The 19962-nt window shown below is 48.5% G+C and overlaps 1 protein-coding gene and 1 non-coding gene across 2 annotated transcripts in view; both read right to left on the bottom strand.

Annotated features, from left to right (window-relative positions):
• Positions 1 to 19962, bottom strand: part of LOC146194388 (uncharacterized) — a 109599-nt gene that overhangs the window by 15126 nt on the left and 74511 nt on the right. The gene's annotated exons all lie outside the window — the stretch shown is intronic.
• TRNAT-GGU (transfer RNA threonine (anticodon GGU)) lies at positions 15280 to 15352 on the bottom strand. Its single transcript has one exon. It is a non-coding gene; the product is annotated as a tRNA-Thr (tRNA).

Raw genomic sequence — 19962 nt, 5'->3', positions numbered from 1 at the left:
AGTAGTGCCCAGTGAACAATTTGGTGTTTGTTTATGTGACTCTCTCGTGTTTGTTCTGTATTGTAAGCCTCTGTGTAATTGAATACCTCTGTAATTGCATGCCTAACGTTTGTGTTTTGTGAACCTCTCGTCTATACACTTTAAGTGATCGTGTGTGTTCCTCTTTATCCTCTCTTGCTGTGTATAAAGTTTGTTTTGTTTGTTTCTTCTGACTCCGACCCTTACTCTGGCTTGAACCGGCGACAGCTGGGCACCAAACGGCCACCCCCTTCTGTCACTACAAGGTAGTTAACTTCCGGCTGAGCTTGCCCTACAAGTCGAGGGCATCTCCTTTGCGACCGGAACAGCTACCCCCACTCACTCTAAGGGTGTCTGGGAGTGTGCGCACCGTTAAGGGCGCATCGTTAATAATTCTTATAATAATTAACGATTGACAGCAAGAGATAAGAGCTTGCGGCCACTGCGGCCACATGCCAACTCCACTGCCTCGACAGCAGAGATGCCCGAAGAAAGAGAAGAACGTCTTGCCAAGCGGAGACGCCAAAGTGGAGCAGCCTAGATCCCCGAACAAAGACAACACCGCATTCCCAAGCGGAGATGCCAAGATGCAGACGCAAGACTAATCATAATAATAATACATTGCTTCAAGAAAAGAAAAGGCGCATTATCTGTCACACTTTCTCTGTGAACACCTGAGCCGCGCTGTAGTCGAAGAGAGGAAGGTGGCAGAAAATGTGGAAAGAGAGATGGAGGAGCCGTAGTGGAGGGCTCCTGGTGTCTCGGCCATTGATGTCTCTAAACTCCAGAACTTCAGGAAGAGTGACTGCGCGTGCATCGACTTCCGGATGGGTACCATTACATTCGAGTATCATATGGTCAATTGTTTCACTGGAGCTACCACATACAGCACACGCGTCATCTTCATTGTTAAATTTCTTTTTGTAGCTGCGTGTTCTAAGGCACCCTGATCTAGCTTAAAAAAGCAGGGCACTGCCTCTTGAGTTATCAAAAAAAGCTTCCTTCCTGATCTGCATTTTCCACTTTCGGTATAATTCCACACTCTGTTTCTTTTCCATTGAATTTATCCAATTTTTACCTTCTGTGTTTTTCACCTGTTGCTTAATGCTCTTCATTTCTCCGTCCTTGTTACTAGCATACTTACTAGTTAGTTTCCTAGTTCTTTGCCTCCACTGTGAGTCAACGCTTTTTAGGTACAGGTATTTAAATACTTTAGCTGCCCATCTGTTACTGTCCAATTTCCTCAGGCGTTCCTCATATAACATTTTACTCCGAGCTTCCCTTACTTCGAAAGATGCCCAGCCCATATCTCCCTGTACCGCCTCATTTGTAGTTTTGCCGTGGGCACCTAGTGCTAATCGTCCAACGGATCTCTGATGTGTTTCTAACGTCGACTGTACCTCTGATTTAGCACTAACCGCATTTCCGAAAGTAAGCCCGGGTACCATAATTCCTTTACAAATACCTCCCAAAACCTCATACCTGTTGTATCCCCACAATACCCTATGCTCATTATCCCAGCATTTCTGCGCCCTTTGGCCTTAAGTGATTGCTCATGCTTTCCAATGTATGCCAATCCTTCGTTTACTCATACTTTGAGATATTTATATTCTGCTACTCTGGTTATTTCATGGCCTTGTACTTTAAGACCCTGATCAGTTGAGTCGTTGAAAATCATCAGACCTGACTTAACTGCGCTTCAACTGAAGCCTAGAGCATCCCCTTGGTCTCCTCTATACTTAACTAGAGTTTTCAATTCTTCCGGACTCTCTACTAGCAGCACAATATCATCTGCATACACCTAATCTGCATACATCCAATATCGTCCGCCTTTCCACCTAATCTACATGACAGGTTAAAACCTAGGTTACTTTCTTCTATCCTCCGTTCCATATGTTTATCATATAAAGCATGAACAGCAGCGGTGACAGAGGATACCCCTGTCTTAACAATTTGCATACTTTGACATCCTGCGTACTTCTTATCCCTTCCCATGTAATTTCTACTTTATTATCCCGGTATATTTCCTGTAGGAACTCTATTATCTCATACCCGATACCTTCTTCTTTTAATATGTTCCACAGGAGTTCCCTGCTTACGTTGTCGTACGCCCCGTTTATGTCCAAGAAGGCCAAATACAAAGGTCTATTTTCCACTCTAGATATTTCGATGCATTGGGTAAGCACGAACAGGCTATCATCTAAGCGCCTACCATTTCTAAAGCCGTTCTGAAGTTCTCCGAGTATCTTGTTACTTTCAACCCATGCTTGCACCTTTAATTTCACCGCCTGCATGGCTAGCCTGTACATAACAGATGCTATGGTAATTGGCCTGTAGGAGTTTTTGTGCATCCTGTCTCCTTTCCCTTTATAAATCAAATTCATTTTACTCTGCCGCCAGCTGTCCGGAATTTGTTTATTCGTTATGGCTGTTTCCAGAGCTTTTAACAACGTTTCCTTACTTTTTGGACCGAGTTCATTAATCAGCTTGATCGGAATTCCATCTATTCCTGTAGATGTGTTTTTAGGAATATTTTTTTCTGCCTTTTTCCAGTTTAGATTGGTCAGTTCTAAGCTGCTTTGTATTCTGCTACCTTGGGTTGCTTCCTGATTAGTGGAGATTATCCTATCATCGTTCTTAAATGACTCGGCTATAACGGATGTAATGTAGTTCACTGTGTTGTCTCCCTTTAAACAATTTCCCTCATTGTCTTGAATCCAGTCCTGCGTTTTTTGATTCATTTTACCTAGCCAGCTTATATGGTTCCAGAATTTTCTTGGTCCGCCTCTAGAAGCATCGTGTATGTCAGCCATCCAGCGATCGGTGGACTGCTTTATTTTACTTTGGACGAGGGCCTCTACCTTAAGTTTCTTTTGTCGATATGATTCCCATTTTTGGTTGATTTCCTCCTGAGATACCTATGCTTTCTTTGCCACTCGGTGTTCCCTTGAAGCATCCCGTCGTTGTTCAATGGCTTCCCTGATTTCCTTATTCCACCAGCTTCATGTCTTCCTCTTTCCATTCCAGCGGTTTCCCACTTTAACCTCCTTAAATTTCCTCCTTATGAGTAGTTCTACCTGTTCATAATCCCAGTCTTCCATGGGGCTTTTCTCTATTGCTTCCTCTCTGTCTGCTGCTATCTGCGCTATTTGATCGTCGTTTAATTTTGCGTTTACGTTTTGTCTAAGTTCCATTTCTCTTTTCATCAAGGGCCCCATCTGCAGACTAATACTTTGTGATCACTTCCCAAACTACAGTCCCCTTCTTCGTCTATTTCTACTTTTGTGACCTTGCTATAAATTCCCTGATACATTAGACAGTAGTCAATGGTTGTCTGCCTGTTGCCGAATTCCCACATGATTTTTGACAAAGAGCTGAGGTCTACAGAGGCCATGGATGGGCTACTTGCTGTATTTTCACGAGTGGGTTTTCCCTCAAAAATACAGAGTGACAACGGTAGTGTGTTTCATCATCATCATCATCATCATCATCATCATCATCATCATCATCATCATCATCATCATCATCATCATCATCAGCCTGATTATACCCACTGCAGGGCGAAGGCCTCTCCCATATTTCTCCACTTAACCCGGTTCTGTGCTAGCTGCATCCACTTGACCCCTGCGAACTTCTTAATCTCATCCGCCCACCTAACTTTCTGCCTCCCCCTGCTACGCTTTCCTTCCCTTGGAATCCAGTTTGTTACCCTAAGCGACCATCGGTTATCCTCTCTTCGCACTACATGTCCTGCCCATGTCCATTTCTTCTTCTTAATTTCCACTAGAATGTCGGTAACTTGAGTTATTTCTCTGACCCACTCTGCACGCTTTCTATCTCTTAATGTTACCCCTACCATTTTTCGTTCCATAGCCCTCTGGGTTGTCCTCAACTTAAGTAGAACTCTCTTGGTTAGCCTCCACGTTTCAGCCCCATAGGTGAGTACAGGCAAGATGCAACTGTTGTATACTTTCCTCTTGAGCGATACCGGTAAGCTGCTAGTCATAATCTGCGAGTGCTTGCCAAATGCTTGCCAAATGTTTACCAGTGCTCTAAACACAACATTCCTAGAAAGGTGTGGAGTTAAACCGATACACATTTCCATATCGCACCCGCAATCTAACAATATTGAGCGATGTCATTCTACTTTGAAAAGAGTGCTCCGGGCGCTGTTCTACGAGCACAAAAAGGAATGTGACTCTTGCCTACCGGGCACGATGTTCGCGCTCAGGACGGTGTGCCACGAGTCGACGGGGTTTACACCTGCTCTACTGGTGTACGGGAGAAATCCCCGATCTCTTTTGCTCATGTTGAGAGAGATTTGGGAGGGCCGAAGAGAGGATTCGACAGTCGTGGAGTACGTCTTGAGGCTTTTGGAAATGCTATACAGGGCAGACAGATTAGCCGAAATGCAAGTGAAGGAGAACAGAGACATGTCTAAAGTCTATTACTATCGCGGTGCTAAAGAACGGTCATTCAATCCGAATGGTAAGGTGATGGTCCTGCGACTATCGAAGGCAAACAAACTCGAGATTCAGAGGGACGGTTTTGTTGTTGTTTTGGAGAAGCTGTCGGCGACAAATTATGTGGCGCGAATGCCGGGCAAACGAAATATTTGCAAAATCTATCACGTGAATCTTTTGAAACCCTATTCTGAAAGGCAGCCAATCGTAAACCTCACATTAAACTTGCCAGAGGAGGTCCACTTGAAAATTCCAAGCGTTGAAAATGACAGGCGTGATTACACGGCCCCTGAGATTGAGAAATTCGCCTTCCAGCCCAATTCTCCTGACCCAGAACAGGCAAAAAGCCTCCGAAAACTGATCGCTGAGTTTAGGGATTTGTTCTCGAGGCGACCAGAAAGAACAAATCTGGTCACCCACGACACCGAGCTAACTGACACGGCACCGGTCAATTCAAAGCCTTACAGAATGTCTCCACACCACCGGAATAACCTCCAACGAGAGGTGGAAAAGATGTTAGAGCTAGGCGTGATTAAGGAAGCTGATAGCGATTATAGCTCGCCTATGATCATTGTCGAATCGCCAGCGAAAGATCCGCGACACTGAGTCGATTACAGAAAACTGAACGCGGTCACCAAGGATCCAATTTTCCCAATTCCAAATATTGAAGAGAGGATCAAACAGGTTAGCGCTGCAAAGTGCATCTCAACTCTTGACCTCGTTAGAGGGTACTGGCAGGTGCCCCTGACTGATAGAGCTCAAGCGGTTCGCGGCCATTGTTACGCCTTTTGGCACGTTTCGGACTGAAAAAACGCACCATTCTGTTTTTCAAGCTTGATGAGCAAGGTGTTACGCGGCATAGATAGTTTTGCAGTTCCCTACCTCGACGACGTGGCAATATTTTCGGACTGTCGGGAAGAACACCGGCAGCACTTGAGATAAGTTTTTTGCAGGTTACACGAGGCCGGACTTACAGCAAAGCCTGAAAAATGTCAAATCGCTCGTCAGGAAGTAAGCTATTTGGGTCATGTGGTAGGAAATGGTCTTCGCTGGCCTTCCGAGATTAAATTGCTGGCCATATATTTCTATCCACGACCAGCCACGAAGAGAGCAGTCTGGACATTCTTAGGGCTTGCCGGATATTACCGCCAGTTGAGAGATCACTACACGCAACTCGCGAATCCTCTGACCGACGCTCTGCGTAAGGGCAAGCCAGAGCGCATCGTTTGGGACAGCGCTAAAGAGAATTCGTTTCAATCGCTAAAGCAAGCGCTTGTTAGTGGTCCCATTCTAAGCCCCCCCCCCCCCCCCCCCCCGAGTATTCTAAAGAATTTATCATACAGTGCGACGCAGGCAACAGAGGCATGGGCGCTGTATTCTGTCAGAAAGATGACGAGGGATATGAACACCCAGTCCTCTATGTCAGCCAAAAACTCATTACCACAGAGGAGGCATGCAGCGCTTCCGAAAAGGAATGCCTGTCTTGTGTAGGGATTCAAAAACTTGCTTGCTATATCTCCGGATCGAGGTTCATAGTAGACACAGACCATTGCCCATTAACATGGTTGAGAAATATGTCTGGCAAAAGCGGGCGTTTCCTTCGCTGGAGCCTGGCGTTGTAGCAATTCTCTTTCAGATGCGACACAAAAAAAGGCAGCAAGAGCACAAACGCCGGTGGCTTAAGTCGCTGTTTTTGAGCCAAGAGAGGCTTGCACGAACGTGCCGGGGCAAAAGACGGGAAGGGGAACACGGGAAACATGCTATGCGTCCCAGGGTGCATACGCATATATATATGTATATATATATATATATACATGCATATACATATATTGTAAGAATGGGGGGTTTATTCAGCAGATCAGCAGGACTGAGCAGGTCACCGGCGAACACAGCGGCAACGAACACAGTCAGATCCATCACGCGCAGCGATCACGATGCCACTGACTGGCATGTTCCTTGGGCACTTCTTCCTCTTCACAATTACTCGCGGGACGAAGAGGAGACATCCTGGCGACTTGCGGCGTGAGCAAGACGGCAGGGCCGTAATAGGGTTTGAGGCGCTGGACGTGAACAATCTCGCGTCCGCGCCGGCGTAGATCATGGGATGGCGTAACAGGTTCCAACACATAATTAACCGGAGAGGTGCGCTCCAGAACTCAGTATGGGCAATGGTATTTAGCAAGAAATTTTGAAGACAGTCCAGGGGCATTGGAAGGTATCCATAGCCACACAAGAGCGCCAGACGAGAAGTGCGGTGTCGAGTGTTGGCTTTCATAGTTTGATTTATGGTGGTACTGGGTGTTAGTCGTGAATGCGCGGGTGATTTGTCGACAGTCTTCCGCATGCTGGGCTGCTTGAGACGCAGGTGTATACTCTGATATGTCTGGCTGATACGGGAGTATGGTGTCGATTGTAGCAGAGGGGTGACGGCCGTAGAGGAGAAAAAAAGGAGAGAAGCCAGTAGTAGACTGCGTTGCGGTATTGTATGCGTACGCGACATACGGAAGGACGAGGTCCCAGTTTGAGTGGTTGGGGGAGACGTACATTGGACGAGGAGACGAGGAGACGCCAAGGGTACGATTGAAACGCTCAGTGAGGTCATTAGTCTGGGGATGATAGGCGGAGGTGGTTCTATGAATAATGTTGCACTTGGTGAGCAAGGCTTTCACAACGTCACTCAAGAAAACGCGTCCTCTGTCGCTGAGCAGCTCTCGAGGTGCGCCATGGCGAAGAACAAATCGCTTCAAAATGAAGGAAGCTACTTCTGACGCTGTGGCAGATGGAAGTGCGGCGGTTTCTGCATACATCGTCAGATGATCAACAGCTACGATAGCCCAGTGGTTGCCGGCCGCAGTGTAGGGAAGCGGCCCATACAAATCAATGCCGACGCGGTCGAAAGGACGTGGTTGGCTGGGTAACGGCAGCAACTCTCTAGCAGAACGTTGAGGAGGTGGCTTGCGACGTTGACAGGTGAGGCATGAGCGAACGTACTTGAGTACAAAGGTGTACATACCCCGCCAGTAGTAACGCAGCCGGGGACGAGTGTATGTCTTAAAGACGCCCGCGTGACCGGATTGTGGGTCAGCGTGGAAATAGTCACAAATTTTCGAACGTAGCTGCCGGGGAATAACTAGCAACCACTTGCGGCCATCTGCGCAGTAGTTGCGGCTGTAGAGGAGGTTATCACGAATGGCGAAGTGGGAAGCATGGCGGCGGAGAGCACGCGATGGAGAAGCAGCTGTAGGATTGGAGATAAAATCGAGGATAGAGTATATCCAAGGATCTTGCCGCTGCGCTGACGGCATGTCATTGATGTGAAGCGATGGCGGGGAATCGTCGGAAGGGGAAAGACTCGCGACATCAGCTGTAAGGGGGCAGCGGGAAAGTGCATCGGCGTCGTGATGTTTCCGGCCAGAGCGGTAAACAACGCGGACATCATATTCCTGAAGGCGAAGAGCCCATCTTGCCAGTCTGCCGGACGGGTCTTTCAGTGAGGAAAGCCAGCAAAGCGCATGGTGGTCCTTCACTACGTCAAAAGGGCGACCATAGAGGTAAGGGCGGAATTTAGTAAGAGCCCAAATAATCGCTAAGCATTGTTTTTCAGTGACAGAGTAATTGGATTCAGCCTTCGTGAGTGTACGGCTAGCATAGGCGACCACGTATTCAGTATAACCTGCTTTGCGCTGAGCGAGCACAGCGCCGAGACCAATACCACTGGCGCCTGTGTGGACCTCAGTAGGCGCTGTGGGGTCGAAGTGACGTAGGACAGGCGGTGCCGTGAGGATGTGTCGTAAAGCATTGAAGGCATCGTCGCACGCTGGTGACCACGACGAAAGGTCGGAACTGCCGTACAGACGTTCTGTCAAGGGAGCAGCAATGGAAGCAAAATTCCTAATAAAGCGGCGAAAGCAAGAGCACAGCCCGAGGAAGCTACGTAGATCTTTGATGGAAGTCGGTTTGGGAAAGGCTGTTACGGCACGAAGTTTGGCTTGGTCTGCAGATACACCTTTTTTGAAAGCAACGTGACCGAGAATGATGAGCTGGCGGGCGGCAAAACGACATTTTTTTTCAAATTCAGCTGCAGTCCGGCATCAAATAGGCAAGTCAAAACGTGCTTCAGACGTTAGAGGTGTGTGTCAAAGTCACGAGAAAAGACGACAATGTCATCGAGGTAGCAGAGGCATGTCTTCCACTTTAGGCCACGAAATATGGTGTCCATCATCCGTTCAAATGTTGCCGGAGCATTACAAAGGCCAAACGGCATAACTGAATTCGTACAAGCCGTCGGGAGCTACAAAGGCAGTTTTGGGGCGATCAGCCGCTTCCAAGGGGACTTGCCAGTACCCGGAACGTAAATCTAGGGAAGAAAAGAGTTCGGCGCCTTGCAAACAATCGAGAGCGTCGTCGATGCGTGGGAGAGGATAGACGTCCTTTCGCGTAATCTTATTAAGGCGGCGATAATCGACACAGAAGCGGATAGAACCATTTTTCTTTTTTACAAGGACAACAGTTGAGGCCCAAGGGCTGCTTGAGGGCTGAATCACGCCATTCTGGATCATTAGGTCGACTTGCTCTTCAATAGCCTGGCATTCGGTTGCAGACACACGGTAGGGGTGCTGTCGCAGTGGTGCGTGGGTGCCGGTGTCGATGCGATGAGTGACTGTAGAAGTTTGACCCAAAGAACTTTGATGTGAGTCGAAGGAGGAGCGAAAGTGATGTAGAAGGTTCAAAAGCTGAGTGCGCTGCTCTGGAGGAAGATCGGCATCGATGGAACGGAGGAACAAGTCTGTAGAGGGGGGAGCGGGCGCAGGTGAAGGGGGCTGAACGCAGTCACGGCACAGTGCGGTGCGTCGTCAGGTTCCCCAGAGATCAGAAGAGATGCGATTGGCTGGATACTTCCGAGGCATTCGCCATGGCGCAAAGCAGTAGGGGAGTTAAATGGGTTAGAGACCCATAACATGGAAAGGCCAGCGGAAATAGCGAGCACTGCGTAGGGCAATGGAAGGCACTTGCGGCGCAGAAAAGTATGGGCTGGTGTGAAGGGAACGGTGTCATCGGTAATAGATGCACAAGCGACACGAACAAGCACTGAAGAGCAGGGAGGAAGGTCGATATCTTCGGCGACGAGGGCTTTAGCACCAGAATTGTATTGATCAGCGCCTGGTAAGGCATCGGGAGCAGTCGAGAACCCGACTTCAGCTCGAGCACAATCGATAATAGCAGCATGACGCGACAGGAAATCCCAGCCTAAAATTACAGCGTGCGAGCAACTTGGCAGCATGACGAACTCAATCGTATAAAGGGAATTCTGGACAACTACTCGAGCGGTGCACGCTGCTAACGGCTTGATATGCTGAGCGCTGGCCGTTCGCAATGAAAGTCCCGCAATTGGCGTCTTCACATTCTTCAAAGTGCGACATAGTTTTGCGTCCATTACCGAAATCGCAGCACCAGTGTCAATTAGAGCCATGACAGCAACACCCTCGACGAAAACTTCAATTAGGCTTGTCGGCGACAGATGAGGACTTGGGAAGTTCGACTGGGTCGCAGTTCTCGCCTCAGGAACTGCGGCCTCTAGTTTTCCTCATGTGAAGCGTTCTGTCGACGTCGCATCGGAGAGATAGAGCGGCGTCGCGGCGACGGTGAACGGCGGTCGGACATAGCTGAGCGGTCGGGGAAGAAATGAGGGCGGGCTGGAGGCTCAGTAGGCGCGGAATACTGAGGCGTCGGAGACCAGTATGCAGAATCATGAGTAGGTGGTGCCGACACCGGGAGAAGGTTGCGGCAATAACGAGAAATGTGTCCAGCAAGCCCGCAAGTGTAACAAATTGGCCGGTTATCCGTCGTGCGCCAGGGATTACGTGGTCTTGGAGCCGGTCGCATAAACTGCTCAGGTTCTCGCGCAGGCGCAGGAGGCGGCTGAACGTAGGCAGGTGGCGGTGGAGCATATGTAGGTGGTGGTCGGGCCGCAACAGCCGCATATGCTAACGGCGCTGTAACAGGCATGGATTGAGGGGTTGGAGGAAGAGATTCAGCTACCAGCTCTTGAATAATGTGGCGCAAACTGGGAGCTAGGTGTGAGGAAGGTTCTTGATGGAAGGATATAAGGGAGAGCTGTCGAGCAAATTCTTCCCGAATGAAGCTCTTAATTTGTTGCAGGAGCGCAGAATGTTCGCCTGCATCTGTCAGGCCAGCAAGGGACTCAGAGTGCATGGTGTCCGCGCGAGTTATGGCCCTTTGTTTCCGCAGTTCATCATAACTTTGACACAGTGTGACCACTTCCGCGACGGTGCGGATATCTCGAGCCGACAGCATCTGAAAGGCATCGTAATCGATGCCTTGCAGAATGTGCTTGATCTTCTCGGCCTTTGACAGGTGTGGGTTAACGCGCTTGCACAAGTCGACGACGTCATCGATATAGCTCGAGAAATTTTCGCCAACTTGCTGAGACCGCGTACGCAAGCGCTGTTCAGCGCGGAGTTTCCTCACAGCTGGTCGGCCGAAAACTTCAGAGAAGCTGGCTTTAAACGCGGACCATCATGGAAGGTCGGCTTCATGGTTTCGAAACCATAGGTTTGCTACGCCAGTGAGATAGAAAATGACGTTGCTTAACTTTGTTTCCTCGTCCCATTTGTTGTGAACGCTCACTTGTTCATAGGATGTGAGCCAGTCCTCGACATCGTGGTCGTCAGTGCCGCTGAAGACGGCGGGGTCTAGCTGGCGGAGGGAGCCGGGACAGATGATGGCCGAGCCAGCTTGTACGGCTTGGTGGTTAACGTCCTCAGGCATCGCAGGAGGTGGTAATGTACGGCTGCGGAGTTCCAGGGCGAGAGGATAGATATTACCCAGCACCTCCACCAAATGTAAGAATGGGGGGTTTATTCAGCAGATCAGCAGGACTGAGCAGATCAGCGGCGAACACAGCGGCAGCGAACACAGATCCAGCACGTGCAGCGATCACGATGGTTCCACTGACTGGCATGTTCCTTGTGCACTTCTTCCTCTTCACAATATATATATATATATATATATATATATATATATATATATATATATATATATATATATATATATATATATATATATATATATATATAAGCAGATCAATCAAGGGGAAATGAGGGTGCTCGTTAAATTACATGAAGGAAAGAAGCCAACAGTCGGCGAGGCCGAGGAAAGCGTTGGGGATGGTACTTTGTCTTTTTTTTTTTTTAAATGTTTACTTGGATAATCACAGAAATTAGTAATGTAATATGTTTATGGGAAAGATAACTAGACAGAAAGTAGAAGAAAAAACAACGTGCCGATGGTGGGATCCGAACCCACGACCTCCGAATAACGCGTCCGGTGCTCTTCCAACTGAGCTACATCGGCCGCTGTCCCCCCTGCTACTTTCTTGGGTATTTATGTGGTCTGTATACGAACCTTGAGAGTGTTCACCAGCGCCACCCTCAGCCATAGCGGCGGACGTGGGACGTCCTTCGTTACCGCCAGCGTCACATAGAACGTGATCAAGAGCGAGGGCGAAAGCTGTGCTAGAACCCTCTTACGCTACCTATATGGCTTCAAGACTGCCAGAACCCAGACCCCCGCAAGCTACAAGCAGATCAATCAAGGTGAAATGAGGGTGCTCGTTAAATTACATGAAGGAAAGAAGCCAACAGTCGGCGAGGCCAAGGAAAGCGTTGGGGATGGTACTTTGACTTTTTTTTTAAATGTTTACTTGGATAATCACAGAAATTAGTAATGTAATATGTTTATGGGAAAGATAACTAGACAGAAAGTAGAAGAAAAAACAACGTGCCGATGGTGGGACCCGAACCCACGACCTCCGAATAACGCGTCCGGTGCTCTTCCAACTGAGCTACATCGGCCGCTGTCCCCCCTGCTACTTTCTTGGGTATTTATGCGGTCTGTATACGAACCTTGAGAGTGTTCACCAGCGCCACCCTCAGCCATAGCGGCGGACGTGGGACGTCCTTCGTTACCGCCAGCGTCACGTAGAACGTGATCAAGAGCAAGGGCGAAAGCTGTGCTAGAACACTCTTACGCTACCTATGGCTTCAAGACTGCCAGAACCGAGACCCCCGTAAGCTACAAGCAGATCAATCAAGGTGAAATGAGGGTGCTCGTTAAATTACATGAAGGAAAGAAGCCAACAGTCGGCGAGGCCAAGGAAAGCGTTGGGGATGGTACTTTGACTTTTTTTTTAAATGTTTACTTGGATAATCACAGAAATTAGTAATGTAATATGTTTATGGGAAAGATAACTAGACAGAAAGTAGAAGAAAAAACAACGTGCCGATGGTGGGACCCGAACCCACGACCTCCGAATAACGCGTCCGGTGCTCTTCCAACTGAGCTACATCGGCCGCTGTCCCCCCTGCTACTTTCTTGGGTATTTATGCGGTCTGTATACGAACCTTGAGAGTGTTCACCAGCGCCACCCTCAGCCATAGCGGCGGACGTGGGACGTCCTTCGTTACCGCCAGCGTCACGTAGAACGTGATCAAGAGCAAGGGCGAAAGCTGTGCTAGAACACTCTTACGCTACCTATGGCTTCAAGACTGCCAGAACCGAGACCCCCGTAAGCTACAAGCAGATCAATCAAGGGGAAATGAGGGTGCCCGTTAAATTACATGAAGTTAGGAAGCCAACAGTCGGCGAGGCCAAGGAAAGCGTTGGGGATGGTACTTTGTCTTTTTTTTAAATGTTTACTTGGATAATCACAGAAATTAGTAATGTAATATGTTTATGGGAAAGATAACTAGACAGAAAGTAGAAGAAAAAACAACGTGCCGATGGTGGGACCCGAACCCACGACCTCCGAATAACGCGTCCGGTGCTCTTCCAACTGAGCTACATCGGCCGCTGTCCCCCCTGCTACTTTCTTGGGTATTTATGCGGTCTGTATACGAACCTTGAGAGTGTTCACCAGCGCCACCCTCAGCCATAGCGGCGGACGTGGGACGTCCTTCGTTACCGCCAGCGTCACGTAGAACGTGATCAAGAGCAAGGGCGAAAGCTGTGCTAGAACACTCTTACGCTACCTATGGCTTCAAGACTGCCAGAACCGAGACCCCCGTAAGCTACAAGCAGATCAATCAAGGGGAAATGAGGGTGCCCGTTAAATTACATGAAGTTAGGAAGCCAACAGTCGGCGAGGCCAAGGAAAGCGTTGGGGATGGTACTTTGTCTTTTTTTTAAATGTTTACTTGGATAATCACAGAAATTAGTAATGTAATATGTTTATGGGAAAGATAACTAGACAGAAAGTAGAAGAAAAAACAACGTGCCGATGGTGGGATCCGAACCCACGACCTCCGAATAACGCGTCCGGTGCTCTTCCAACTGAGCTACATCGGCCGCTGTCCCCCCTGCTACTTTCTTGGGTATTTATGTGGTCTGTATACGAACATTGAGAGTGTTCACCAGCGCCACCCTCAGCCATAGCGGCGGACGTGGGACGTCCTTCGTTACCGCCAGCGTCACGTAGAACGTGATCAAGAGCGAGGGCGAAAGCTGTGCTAGAACCCTCTTACGCTACCTATATGGCTTCAAGACTGCCAGAACCCAGACCCCCGCAAGCTACAAGCAGATCAATCAAGGTGAAATGAGGGTGCTCGTTAAATTACATGAAGGAAAGAAGCCAACAGTCGGCGAGGCCAAGGAAAGCGTTGGGGATGGTACTTTGCCTTTTTTTTTAATGTTTACTTGGATAATCACAGAAATTAGTAATTATAATCTGTTAAGGGGAAAGATAATCAGACACAAAGTAGAAGAAAAAACAACGTGCCGATGGTGGGATCCGAACCCACGACCTCCGAATAACGCGTCAGGTGCTCTTCCAACTGAGCTACATCGGCCGCTGTCCCCCCTGCTACTTTCTTCGGTATTTATGTTGTCTGTATACGAACCTTGAGAGTGTTCACCAGCACCACCCTCAGCCATACCGGCGGACGTGGGACGTCCTTTGTTACCGCCTGCGTCACGTAGAACGTGATCAAGAGCGAGGGCGAAAGCTGTGCTAGAACCCTCTTACGCTACCTATGGCTTCAAGACTGCCAGAACCGAGACCCCCGTAAGCTACAAGCAGATCAATCAAGGGGAAATGAGGGTGCTTGTTATAATACATGAAGGAAAGAAGCCAACAGTCGGCGAGGCCAAGGAAAGCGTTGGGGATGGTACTTTGTCTTTTTTTTAATGTTTACTTGGATAATCACAGAAATTAGTAATTATAATCTGTTAAGGGGAAAGATATTTAGACACGAAGTAGAAGAAAAAACAACGTGCCGATGGTGGGATCCGAACCCACGACCTCCGAATAACGCGTCCGGTGCTCTTCCAACTGAGCTTCATCGGCCGCTGTCCCCCCTGCTACTTTCTTCGGTATTTATGTTGTCTGTATACGAACCTTGAGAGTGTTCACCAGCGCCACCCTCAGCCATAGCGGCGGACGTGGGACGTCCTTTGTTACCGCCAGCGTCACGTAGAACGTGATCAAGAGCGAGGGCGAAAGCTGTGCTAGAACCCTCTTACGCTACCTATGGCTTCAAGACTGCCAGAACCGAGACCCCCGTAAGCTACTAGCAGATCAATAAAGGGGAAATGAGGGTGCTCGTTATAATACATGAAGGAAAGAAGCCAACAGTCGGCGAGGCCAAGGAAAGCGTTGGGGATGGTACTTTTTGTCTTTTTTTTCTTTTTTTTAAATGTTTACTTGGATAATCACAGAAATTAGTAATGTAATCTGTTTAGGGGAAAGATAATTAGACACAAAGTAGAAGAAAAAACAACGTGCCGATGGTGGGATCCGAACCCACGACCTCCGAATAACCCGTCCGGTGCTCTTCCAACTGAGCTACATCGGCCGCTGTCCCCCCTGCAAGTTTCTTGGGTATTTATGTTGTCTTTATACGAACCTTGAGAGTGTTCACCAGCGCCACCCGCAGCCATAGCGGCGGACGTAGGACGTCCTTTGTTACCGCCAGCGTCACGTAGAACGTGATCAAGAGCGAGGGCGAAAGCTGTGCTAGAACCCTCTTACGCTACCCTCTTGATCACTCTCAAGGTTCGTATACAGACAACATAAATACCCAAGAAAGTAGCAGGGGGGACAGCGGCCGATGTAGCTCAGTTGGAAGAGCACCGGACGCGTTATTCGGAGGTCGTGGGTTCGGATCCCACCATCGGCATGTTGTTTTTTCTTCTACTTTGTGTCTAATTATCTTTCCCCTAAACAGATTACATTACTAATTTCTGTGAATATCCAAGTAAACATTAAAAAAAAAAGACATAAAGTACCATCCCCAACGCTTTCCTTGGCCTCGCCGACTGTTGGCTTCTTTCCTTCATGTATTATAACGAGCACCCTCATTTCCCCTTGATTGATCTGCTAGTAGCTTACGGGGGTCTCGGTTCTGGCAGTCTTGAAGCCATAGGTAGCGTAAGAGGGTTCTAGCACAGCTTTCGCCCTCGCTCTTGATCACGTTCTACGTGACGCTTGCGGTAACGAAGGACGTCCCACGTCCGCCGCTATGGCTGAGGGTGGCGCTGGTGAACACTCTCAAGGTTCGTATACAGACCACATAAATACCCAAGAAAGTAGCAGGGGGGACAGCGGCCGATGTAGCTCAGTTGGAAGAGCACCGGACGCGTTATTCGGAGGTCGTGGGTTCGGATCCCACCATCGGCACGTTGTTTTTTCTTCTACTTTCTGTCTAGTTATCTTTCCCATAAACATATTACATTACTCATTTCTGTGATTATCCAAGTAAACATTTAAAAAAAAGACAAAGTACCATCCCCAACGCTTTCCTTGGCCTCGCCGACTGTTGGCTTCTTTCATTCATGTAATTTAACGAGCACCCTCATTTCCCCTTGATTGATCTGCTTGTAGCTTACGGGGGTCTCGGTTCTGGCAGTCTTGAAGCCATAGGTAGCGTAAGAGGGTTCTAGCACAGCTTTCGCCCTCGCTCTTGATCACGTTCTACGTGACGCTGGCGGTAACGAAGGACGTCCCACGTCCGCCGCTATGGCTGAGGGTGGCGCTGGTGAACACTCTCAAGGTTCGTATACAGACCACATAAATACCCAAGAAAGTAGCAGGGGGGACAGCGGCCGATGTAGCTCAGTTGGAAGAGTACCGGACGCGTTATTCGGAGGTCGTGGGTTCGGATCCCACCATCGGCACGTTGTTTTTTCTTCTACTTTCTGTCTAGTTATCTTTCCCATAAACATATTACATTACTAATTTCTGTGATTATCCAAGTAAACATTAAAAAAAAAGACAAAGTACCATCCCCAACGCTTTCCTTGGCCTCGCCGACTGTTGGCTTCTTTCCTTCATGTAATTTAACGAGCACCCTCATTTCCCCTTGATTGATCTGCTTGTAGCTTACGGGGGTCTCGGTTCTGGCAGTCTTGAAGCCATAGGTAGCGTAAGAGGGTTCTAGCACAGCTTTCGCCCTCGCTCTTGATCACGTTCTACGTGACGCTGGCGGTAACGAAGGACGTCCCACGTCCGCCGCTATGGCTGAGGGTGGCGCTGGTGAACACTCTCAAGGTTCGTATACAGACCACATAAATACCCAAGAAAGTAGCAGGGGGGACAGCGGCCGATGTAGCTCAGTTGGAAGAGCACCGGACGCGTTATTCGGAGGTAGTGGGTTCGGATCCCACCATCGGCACGTTGTTTTTTCTTCTACTTTCTGTCTAGTTATCTTTCCCATAAACATATTACATTACTAATTTCTGTGATTATCCAAGTAAACATTTAAAAAAAAAGACAAAGTACCATCCCCAACGCTTTCCTTGGCCTCGCCGACCGTTGGCTTCTTTCCTTCATGTAATTTAACGAGCACCCTCATTTCCCCTTGATTGATCTGCTTGTAGCTTACGGGGGTCTCGGTTCTGGCAGTCTTGAAGCCATAGGTAGCGTAAGAGGGTTCTAGCACAGCTTTCGCCCTCGCTCTTGATCACGTTCTACGTGACGCTGGCGGTAACGAAGGACGTCCCACGTCCGCCGCTATGGCTGAGGGTGGCGCTGGTGAACACTCTCAAGGTTCGTATACAGACCACATAAATACCCAAGAAAGTAGCAGGGGGGACAGCGGCCGATGTAGCTCAGTTGGAAGAGCACCGGACGCGTTATTCGGAGGTCGTGGGTTCGGATCCCACCATCGGCACGTTTTTTTTTCTTCTACACTCTGTCTAGTTATCTTTCCCATAAACATATTACATTACTAATTTCTGTGATTATCCAAGTAAACATTAAAAAAAAAAGACAATGTACCATCCCCAACGCTTTCCTTGGCCTCGCCGACTGTTGGCTTCTTTCCTTCATGTAATTTAACGAGCACCCTCATTTCCCCTTGATTGATCTGCTTGTAGCTTACGGGGGTCTCGGTTCTGGCAGTCTTGAAGCCATAGGTAGCGTAAGAGGGTTCTAGCACAGCTTTCGCCCTCGCTCTTTATCACGTTCTACGTGACGCTGGCGGTAACGAAGGACGTCCCACGTCCGCCGCTATGGCTGAGGGTGGCGCTGGTGAACACTCTCAAGGTTCGTATACAGACCACATAAATACCCAAGAAAGTAGCAGGGGGGACAGCGGCCGATGTAGCTCAGTTGGAAGAGCACCGGACGCGTTATTCGGAGGTCGTGGGTTCGGATCCCACCATCGGCACGTTGTTTTTTTTTTCTTCTTTCTGTCTAGTTATCTTTCCCATAAACATATTACATTACTAATTTCTGTGATTATCCAAGTAAACATTTAAAAAAAAGACAAAGTACCATCCCCAACGCTTTCCTTGGCCTCGCCGACTGTTGGCTTCTTTCCTTCATGTAATTTAACGAGCACCCTCATTTCCCCTTGATTGATCTGCTTGTAGCTTACGGGGGTCTCGGTTCTGGCAGTCTTGAAGCCATAGGTAGCGTAAGAGGGTTCTAGCACAGCTTTCGCCCTCGCTCTTGATCACGTTCTACGTGACGCTGGCGGTAACGAAGGGCGTCCCACGTCCGCCGCTATGGCTGAGGGTGGCGCTGGTGAACACTCTCAAGGTTCGTATACAGACCACATAAATACCCAAGAAAGTAGCAGGGGGGACAGCGGCCGATGTAGCTCAGTTGGAAGAGCACCGGACGCGTTATTCGGAGGTCGTGGGTTCGGATCCCACCATCGGCACGTTGTTTTTTCTTCTACTTTCTGTCTAGTTATCTTTCCCATAAACATATTACATTACTAATTTCTGTGATTATCCAAGTAAACATTAAAAAAAAAGACAAAGTACCATCCCCAACGCTTTCCTTGGTCTCGCCGACTGTTGGCTTCTTTCCTTCATATATATATATATATATATATATATATATATATATGAAGGAAAGAAGCCAACAGTCGGCGAGGCCAAGGAAAGCGTTGGGGATGGTACTTTGTCTTTTTTTTTTAATGTTTACTTGGATAATCACAGAAATTAGTAATGTAATATGTTTATGGGAAAGATAACTAGACAGAAAGTAGAAGAAAAAACAACGTGCCGATGGTGGGATCCGAACCCACGACCTCCGAATAACGCGTCCGGTGCTCTTCCAACTGAGCTACATCGGCCGCTGTCCCCCCTGCTACTTTCTTGGGTATTTATGATTGATTGATCTGCTTGTAGCTTACGGGGGTCTCGGTTCTGGCAGTCTTGAAGCCATAGGTAGCGTAAGAGGGTTCTAGCACAGCTTTCGCCCTCGCTCTTGATCACGTTCTACGTGACGCTGGCGGTAACAAAGGACGTCCCACGTTCGCCGCTATGGCTGAGGGTGGCGCTGGTGAACACTCTCAAGGTTCGTATACAGACAACATAAATACCCAAGAAAGTAGCAGGGGGGACAGCGGCCGATGTAGCTCAGTTGGTAGAGCACCGGACGCGTTATTCGGAGGTCGTGGGTTCGGATCCCACCATCGGCACGTTGTTTTTTCTTCTACTTTGTGTCTAATTATCTTTCCCCTAAAACGGATTACATTACTATTTTCTGTGGTTATCGAAGTAAACATTAAAAAAAAAAAATGACATAAACATACCATCCCCAACGCTTTCCTTGGCCTCGCCGACTGTTGGCTTCTTTCCTTCATGCATTATAACGAGCACCCTCATTTCCCCTTGATTGATCTGCTTGTAGCTTACGGGGGTCTCGGTTCTGGCAGTCTTGAAGCCATAGGTAGCGTAAGAGGGTTCTAGCACAGCTTTCGCCCTCGCTCTTGATCACGTTCTACGTGACGCTGGCGGTAACAAAGGACGTCCCACGTTCGCCGCTATGGCTGAGGGTGGCGCTGGTGAACACTCTCAAGGTTCGTATACAGACAACATAAATACCCAAGAAAGTAGCAGGGGGGACAGCGGCCGATGTAGCTCAGTTGGTAGAGCACCGGACGCGTTATTCGGAGGTCGTGGGTTCGGATCCCACCATCGGCACGTTGTTTTTTCTTCTACTTTGTGT

The sequence above is a fragment of the Amblyomma maculatum genome, chromosome 3, assembly GCF_055883805.1.
Source record: "Amblyomma maculatum isolate TAMU_Amacu chromosome 3, ASM5588380v1, whole genome shotgun sequence".
In the NCBI taxonomy this organism is placed as follows: Eukaryota; Metazoa; Arthropoda; class Arachnida; order Ixodida; family Ixodidae; genus Amblyomma; species Amblyomma maculatum.
Note: the sequence above shows the minus strand (reverse complement) of the source record. Positions and strands in the feature narration are given on the sequence as shown.